Source organism: Ixodes scapularis, unplaced genomic scaffold (genome assembly GCF_016920785.2).
Source record: "Ixodes scapularis isolate PalLabHiFi unplaced genomic scaffold, ASM1692078v2 PGA_scaffold5__190_contigs__length_132052651, whole genome shotgun sequence".
In the NCBI taxonomy this organism is placed as follows: Eukaryota; Metazoa; Arthropoda; class Arachnida; order Ixodida; family Ixodidae; genus Ixodes; species Ixodes scapularis.
Window position 1 is genome coordinate 65,947,130 of NW_024609880.1, and position 8,716 is coordinate 65,955,845.

The window sequence follows — 8,716 nt, forward strand, 5'->3', positions numbered from 1 at the left end:
TTTTTTTTTCATGAGATGTTATTGAAGCTTTAAATTTTGCGCGAAGCTGTCTTGTACGGCCTGCCTGCAAGACTTTTTGAGGGAAGCCACCAGAGACGTGCTATATAGTTACAGCCATTTTGACTATCTCAGAATGCGCAGAGTTCTGGGGCAGAGTGCCCTTTTCCTTTACGCAGAATATGTTATATCATGTGGTAGAGCACCTCACCGTTTCCGGTTTCGTACTCCTGAAACGGAAGACCGTCACCCGAGTAAAGGCTGGAAGGTGTGTCCTCACTGATTAGACACGACCCCAGCCGCACGCTGCCGCGAAGGTTGTTTTCGACCTGTGCACCGGACTGTCCTCCGGTAGGTGCCCTGCACAAAATGAAACGCTACGGCGTTTTTTTTTTTTTTGTTTTTTTTTAAGCATTTTTACGCATCATTTTTTGTCCGCATTATGCTGGCTTTGCTCCAACTCTTGCTCGAGTAGATCCGAGTTACTTCCGTGGGCCACATCACGTGATCGAACATAGGCGCTCTACCCCTCGCAGAGGCTAAAATAACGAGCTCCCAGCTTCCCGGGACAAAGAACGCGAAAGAGAGCGACAGAAAAACAGAGAAAGAAAGCAGACAATAAATTAGACTTCTTCCCTTTGCCGCGACAAGTATTCTGAGTGTATGACACCTTTTTTCTTTCTTTTTTAAAGGTATTTTTGAGAATCTTAAAGGTCGGATAGAACTAGGTACAGAGCTTGAGAGTTACGTTTTGCGGTTGTTGTTTTTGTTTTTTTTATATACGCTGAGCATCTAGCTTCGCGCTGCATCATATTCTATGTTACCTTTGCCCTTGCCACGATAGTGAGGCGAAAGGGGGGATTCTTTTGACTGTGGATCGTACGACCAGGAGATACTGTCAATCAGCAGACTTTTGGAACTCAGACACGTTTGACTGCGAAGCTCTCTCTGAATTTTATTCATTTATTTATTTGGTCACACTGCCAACATCCTGTAGGACGCCCAGGCAGGAGGTGTACAAAAACGATATTCAAAAAGAAGCGCAAGCAGGGCAAACAAACAGATAGAGCCATTACTCAACAAAGTGGGAGAGTAGTGCTTCACTAAAAGTATCTAATGATCTCAAATTTACAACACTCTCAGGAAGTTTATTTCACTCGCACGTGGTTCCAGGAAAAAAGGATGCTTTAAACAAAGTGGTTCGACACAATGGTTCGATATGTGTTAATCGGTGTTTGCTTCTCGTGGGCCTTGTTTCGTTAAATGAAGTGTAATCACAAAGACGCAGTCGCAAATTACCTTGCGTCATATTATAAAGAAACTCGAGCCGTTCTTTTTTTTTATCCGGGTTGCTAAATCACTCATTCCCGATCTTGGGTACAAATCTGAAACGGATGACATAAAACCGTAACGGTTGTACACAAGCCCAATGCTTTTTTTTTTTTTTTTGACACAGTCTCTAACATATCAATTGACAGATTTGTATGAGGGTCCCATACAATACATGCATATTCTAGCATTGGTCTTATGATAGTTTTATAAGCAGTCAGTTTAGTTTCAGGTGAACAGAGGTTAATATTTTGTTAATATTTCGTTTCAAAAACCACAGCTTCCTCGTTGGTTTACGAGTTATAAACTCAATATATGAACTCCATGGCAAATCAGAGGTAATAAAAACTCCGAGGTATTGATATTGTTTCACAGTCTCGAGCGGTACTTCATTGATAGAATATGTAAAAAAACAAAGGGTTGTTCTTCCGCGTCACGACCATTTGAACGCACTTCTTACAGTTCAGAACCATATTCCATTTTATGCACCATGCATGAACCAAAGATAGACAATAATTTAATTCTTCTCGATCAGACGGGTTTTGCCTGCGTAAGTTTTAGGCCGCTAGCGCACAAACGAAAACCGTCAAGTATCTTAGCCATGTCATAATCTGAAGCATCGTTGGCTGCAAGGTTGATTATTAGAAAATCGTCAATATACTTAAATATCTTCCATTATATTTTATACCCCCGGTCTCTCTCAAATGACGTTGCCGCATCTGCTTTAAAAACAAAGTATATCACACAGGGCAGGCGCAAATGTCCCTTTTCGCCCACACGTATCCCTTTCGACGAAGTAAACGTGCGTATTAAATAAATGGACAGACGAACTAAAAAACTATCAATACTAAAGGCGTTAGATCTTCAGAACGGCACTTCGTCTCGTTCAGTACGGTCTCTCACCGCCACAAACAGCGGTTTGTGTGGAACGGAATAGAAACGATCTTCAATGTCCACAGAAAAGGCGTTGCACTTACCCTGAGCACTTTCCCTCAAAACATTCAGCTGCGCATTGTGAATTCCGCACCAGGAAGGGTCGTATAGTTTTAGCGAAACCAGATGCGTTTTTCGAGGAAAGTGGCAAGATGAAACTGCTAGGACCCTTTCTTCGTTACGATATGGCCTTAAAGGGCCATATCGTAACACTTGTGCGTTTTCGTGGTAAAGAAAATGACAAACTCAAATATGTGGCATTACCTGAAAACAAAAGCACGACTGCATTATTCAGGGCTTCAACAAATATGACTGGAAACTTTTAAATGGCTTTGAATTATACTTTTTTTTTCTTCGATAAACTTTCATTGCAAGTGTGCCTTGTTCGGTTCAAACTCCTCCGTCCTTGTCTTTTCTTTTTTTTTTTTGCCTTTTCAACACATTAAGATGCATTTACGAAATAGTCTACGTTTAAAGCATCGTGACTCTAGTCCTCGATTGTCCTCTGGGCTCCACCATTGTGACCCTAAGCAAAGTGGCCGCAGCAGACGGTCGTTGCGATTCGAAGATGCAACGTGCAAGGTTTTGTATGCTCGATACCTGAAAGCTAAGTCCGATATCGTTTTGGTCTGTCGCGGGCTATTGTAACATTCTGAAGGACGGAAAAGCGTTTCCTGGGATCTATGATGAAGCTTCAGATAACTGGCAACACTACTTTTAAGAACGAAGATGTTGAAGTGTCGGTTCCCTGAAGCGCCCTACTAGTTCAATTATCCACTGCGCCGCCCAACACGCCACACAGAGATGTCAGACTCCACGTGTAGACAAATTGGACCATACAATTTTATTTATTTTGTATTTCAAAACGCGTGCAGTTACTTAAGACATCTGACGTTACTTTTGGTCAAGATATAAGATATCCATAACACATATTTTGTATGTTCATGCACTCTAAAAAAAGTTTGTGCGTCTACTTTCACGCACAACCCTCGGAGAGCCAATCACCGCAACTTATGGAGGTAGCTCAGCGAATGTCGATGCCGAAACATATGTTTAGACCAAAAAACGCAGTCTGACTTGTGACATTAAGCAATGCAAAACGTCACGCTTGCATTGCTTGATGTCACAACTCAGACTGCGTTTTTTTAATTTAAACATATGTTTCGGCATCGTCATTCGCTGAGCTGCCTCCGTAAGTTGCGGTGATTGGCTCTCCGAGTGTTCTGCGGGAAAGCAGACGCACGGGCTTTTTTTAGAGTGTGGGGTTTAAACTTCAGTGTGCTTGCATTTGTAAGACTATGCAGTTCATCCAGAATGTTTTGCCCGTCTTGGAGCTAGGGAAAGCACTCGCTGAACACATTTAACATCGGGGTTTTGGCAAGTTTGTTTCACGCTTGTGTTTCCTTTATTATTCAATTGACACATATTCCCTTTCATAGCCTTGACCACACTCTAAAAAAGGTCTGTGTGTCTACTTTCACTCACAACACTCGGAGAGCCAATCACCGCAACTTACGGAGGCAGCTCAGCGAGTGACGATGCCGAAACATACGTTTAGACCAAAAAAAAAGCAGTCTGAGTTGTGACATTAAGCAATGCAAAACGTCACGCTTGCATTGCTTAATGTCACAACTCAGTCTGCGTTTTTTGGTCTAAACATATGTTTCGGCATCGTCATTCGCTGAGCTACCTCCGTAAGTTGCCCTGATTGGTTTTCCGAGTGTTGTGCGTGAAAGTAGACGCACAGACTTTTTTTAGAGTGTGCTTTTGACACGGATAGATTTAAAGTCGTTGGATTCATTTATTGCTCTGGACAAAATTGATTCTCACCCCCTTTTTTTCTGCCTTTTCTCTTCCTGGCGGCTCTTGGAAGCTTAGTGGTTTTGTTTGCGGCTTCTAGGACGGGTCACCCAGGCCCCCCTGGATTATACTACACCGTAATCACTGATGTTTTAAGTTCTTCGATTCTTCAAATACAATAAGGTTGGGAACATAACATTATGTATCAAAAATCAATTATAAAAAAATGTATTGTGATCTTTGTAACGATGTTGGCAATGACGCATTATTTCAGTGAGAACGCCCAGTGAATCCGAATCTCACAACCGGTTTGTTTCGAAGAAACGCCACTCTTATCTTTTCATCCGGGTAAATTCATGTACCCATGCTTGCACTTTCGATCACCATCGCGAGCATCATATTCAAGCTGGGTTCCGGATTTATGCAACACATATTGTCACGAGTGGTGACCAATAAACAAGAAATAAATAGGGATAAATAAACGTTTAATGTGGCGAACTTGTGCCAAAATTAAAAGGGTATAAAAGATAATAACAGAGCGTCGCGGGCGTCGAAGTCGGCGTAGCAGCAGAGTCGAACGCTGGGGCGAAACTGACTCGACAAGGTAGCGGGCGGCCTCTTATCTAGAGTGTGTCACTATCTCGAAGATTCGGCGAAAGCGGCTCGAGCGTCGCGTGATCGGGCGAGAATGAACACGCACTTTCTAGAAAACAAAAGCAGGAATAAATGATAGAAGTTACGTGCGGTACATGAATAGACGAGAACTCTCTGGTGGTCCGTGACCGAGCGTTGCTTTCTCAGCCCTGCGCGCGGCATTGTTCCCCCCTTTAAAAGTGCATCGTCCCGATGCAGCACAAAAACGGAAAACAAAAAAACAAAAAGACAGCAGAATTGCTAGCCGGAGTTCACAGTCCACAGTTCACTCGTCGACGAGAGTGGAGAGTCCTATCGTTCGTAATACGGCTTCAGCCGGACGACATGCACCACCTCGGGTCGCGGCTGACGTCTTGCAGATGGGCGCGTTCCGTCGGGTAGACCTTCGTAGTTCAGATCGCCGAGGCGTCGGATGATCTTGTAGGGCCCAAAGTAGCGCTTCAGCAATTTCTCACTGAGGCCGCGGCGACGGATGGGCGTCCATACCCACACCCTATCTCCGGGCTGGAAGTGGACGTCCCTGCGACGAAGGTTGTAGCGGCCGGCGTCGACGCGTTGCTGGTCTTGAATCAGGAGTCGGGCGAGCTGGCGAACTTCGGCGCGTTGAGCAACCGCCTGGGCGTCGTCGCTCTCGTTGTCAGATGGCTCATGGGGCAGCATGGCGTCCAGCATGGTCGTTACCTTCCGACCATGTACCAGCTGGAAAGGGGTGAATCCAGTGGTCTCTTGAACCGCCGTATTGTAGGCGAACGTGACGTAGGGCAGCACCTCGTCCCACGTCTTGTGCTCTACGTCGACGTACATAGAGATAATATCGGCGATTGTCTTGTTGAGTCGCTCCGTCAGCCCGTTGGTCTGCGGGTGGTACGCAGTTGTACGACGATGGCTGGTATGACTGAGTCGGAGGATTTCTTGGGTCAGTTGTGCCATGAACGATGATCCGCGATCTGTAATCACAACTTCTGGAGCGCCGTGCCGGAGGACGATGGACTCAATGAAAAACTTGGCAACTTCCACAGCAGTCCCCGAAGGAAGAGCTTTCGTTTCGGCGTACCGTGTGAGATAATCTGTGGCGACGATGATCCAGCGGTTCCCCGACGTCGAAGGCGGAAAAGGACCAAGTAGATCCATTCCGATCTGCTGGAAGGGTGCAGTTGGAGGAGAAATAGGCTGCAGGAGTCCGGCCGGCCTCGTCGGCGGTTTCTTGCGTCGCTGGCACTCGTGGCATGATCGTGTGTATAGGTGGACGGTCTTGGGGAGCTTCGGCCAGTAATACTTTTCACGAATACGGGCCAGTGTCCGGCTGTAACCAAGGTGTCCGGATGTCGGGTCGTCGTGGCAGGCTTGGAAGATCTCCTCTCGAAGGTCATTCGGGATTACCAGCAACCACGGTGTGCTGTTGTCGCCGAAGTTCTCTTTGTAGAGTACACCTTGTCGGATGACGAAGGTCGGCAGTACTCGTGAGAAGACACGTGGCACGGTACTCCTGCCCCCTTCCAGGTGCTCGATTAATGCGCGCAGCTCAGGATCGTCCCGTTGACGTCGTGCCATATCGTCGGTGTTCACTGCTCCTAGGAAGCACTCGTCGTCATTGTCGTCGCTGCAGCCGGAAGGTGTTTCGACGGGGGCTCTGGACAGGCAGTCGGCGTCGCTGTGCTTGCGGCCTGACTTATAGACCACTGTCATGTTGAACTCCTGTAGTCGAAGACTCCATCGAGCGAGGCGTCCTGACGGGTCCTTCAGGTTCGCAAGCCAGCAGAGCGAGTGGTGGTCCGTGACTACACGGAACGGGCTCCCGTACAAGTACGGACGAAACTTCGTTATTGCCCAGACGACCGCAAGGCATTCTTTCTCAGTCGTGGAGTAATTTTTCTCCGCCTTGGACAATGTCCGACTTGTGTAGGCGATGACTCGCTCGATGCCTTCTTGCACTTGGACTAGTACTGCGCCCAGTCCCACGTTACTTGCGTCCGTGTGAATTTCTGTTTCCGCATCCTGGTCGAAATGTCCAAGTACAGGAGGAGTCTGGAGTCGTCGTTTCAGTTCGTCGAATGCCTGCTGTTGCTCCTCGGCCCATTCGAACTTCTCGGCGTCTTTCGTGAGATTCGTAAGTGGTGCGGAAATCCTTGCGAAATCCCGAACGAAGCGTCGATAATAGGCACAAAGTCCAAGGAATCTTCGCACGGCCTTCTTATCTGTCGGCACTGGAAATGCCGCGACGGCGCGAGTCTTTTCGGGGTCTGGGCGGACGCCTTCGTTACCAACGACGTGGCCAAGGAACTTCAGTTCGTCATAGGCGAACCGGCATTTTGACGGCTTGAGTGTGAGTCCGGCGGTCTGAATGGCTTGAAGAACAGCTCGGAGTCGTCTCAAGTGCTCGTCGAAGTCAGCTGAAAATACTACGACGTCGTCAAGGTAGACGAGACAACTCTGCCACTTCAGCCCTGCCAGTACGGTGTCCATGACACGCTGGAAAGTTGCTGGCGCCGTGCATAGTCCGAAGGGCATCACCTTGAACTCGTACAGTCCATCCGGCGTGACGAAGGCTGTCTTCTCTCGGTCCCGTTCGTCGACCTCGATTTGCCAGTAGCCGCTCTTCAGGTCCATCGATGAAAAGTATCGAGAGTGGCGCAGCCGGTCTAGAGTGTCGTCGATGCGGGGGAGTGGGTAGACGTCTTTCTTCGTAACCGTGTTGAGCTGCCGGTAGTCAACGCAGAACCGAAGAGTTCCGTCCTTTTTCTTAACCAGCACGACTGGAGAGGCCCATGGACTGCTTGACGGTTGAATTATGTCGTCATTCAGCATCTCTTGAACTTGCTGATGGATCACCTCCCTTTCCTTAGCGGAGACTCTGTACGGCGATCGATGCACAGGGCGCGCGTCGTCCTCGGTAACGATGCGGTGCTTGGCAACCGCGGTCTGGCGCACCTTCGATGACGTCGCAAAGCAGTCGCGGTATTCGGCGAGGAGGTTAACCAGCTGACGCCGTTTAGGGTCCGGAAGCTTAGGGTCAATGTCGAGCTGCGCTGGCGACGTACTGTCTTGCTGGGGCGGCGAGGATTCGTCAGCAATCGCGGTGATTTCGGCGGGGTTTCGGAGTTTCTCGACGTGGCCCATGCTGCACCTTTCGTGAGGTGTTGCGTTTCGTATCGGAAGTTCGTCACGAGGGCCACAGTCCGCCCATCCTGAAGTTCAGCTACTCCCCTTGCGACGCCTATGCCTCTTCCCAGTAGCAATTGGAGGCTTCCCTCGAGAAGAACTTCGCCACAGGAAGCTTCATCGATCCCGACAAGTACGAAAACACTCGACCGCGGTGGTAGGTTTACGTGGTTTGCGAGGACTCGGACCGTGGGTGACGTCGCTTGGGGTTCCTCCGCTGGTGGAGCTGGTTTTCGTAGCGTCAGCCGGTTTGTTCCGAGGTCGATGACGGCGTCATACTCGCAGAGAAAGTCCATTCCGAGGATAACGTCCCTCGAACAGTCTTGCAGAACGACGAACTTGACAGGGCACGTTTCACCGTGGATCTCGACGCGAGCAGTGCATCTCCCGACTGGTGTGATGAGATGTCCTCCGGCAGTTCGTATTTGGAGTCCTTCCCACGGCGTCATGACTTTTCGAAGGCGGCGGGAGAGCCTCCCACTCAAGACTGAGTAGTCTGCCCCGGTGTCCACAAGTGCCGATGCGTCGTGGCCGTCCATTATAACGTTTAGGTTGTTCGACACCGATGCAGGGACGTCGTTGTGATCCGTAGCGCCTAGAGAGTGGGAGCGCTCCGTCGTTCTTGGAGGCTCTTTACTACGTTCGTCTTCGGCAACGCCACCTCCAGGCGTTGCCGCACTTAGTTTTCCCGGCGACGCAGGGGAGACACGCTTTCTCGGCGGGGTCGTGACACTGGGGACGCTGAACGTCGTGGCGATGGGGAGCGGGCTCCACGGCGGAGAGACGACACTGGGGAGGGCGAGCGTGCGAGGTACTCCTCAATGTCGCGAGGGCGTTCGCCGTA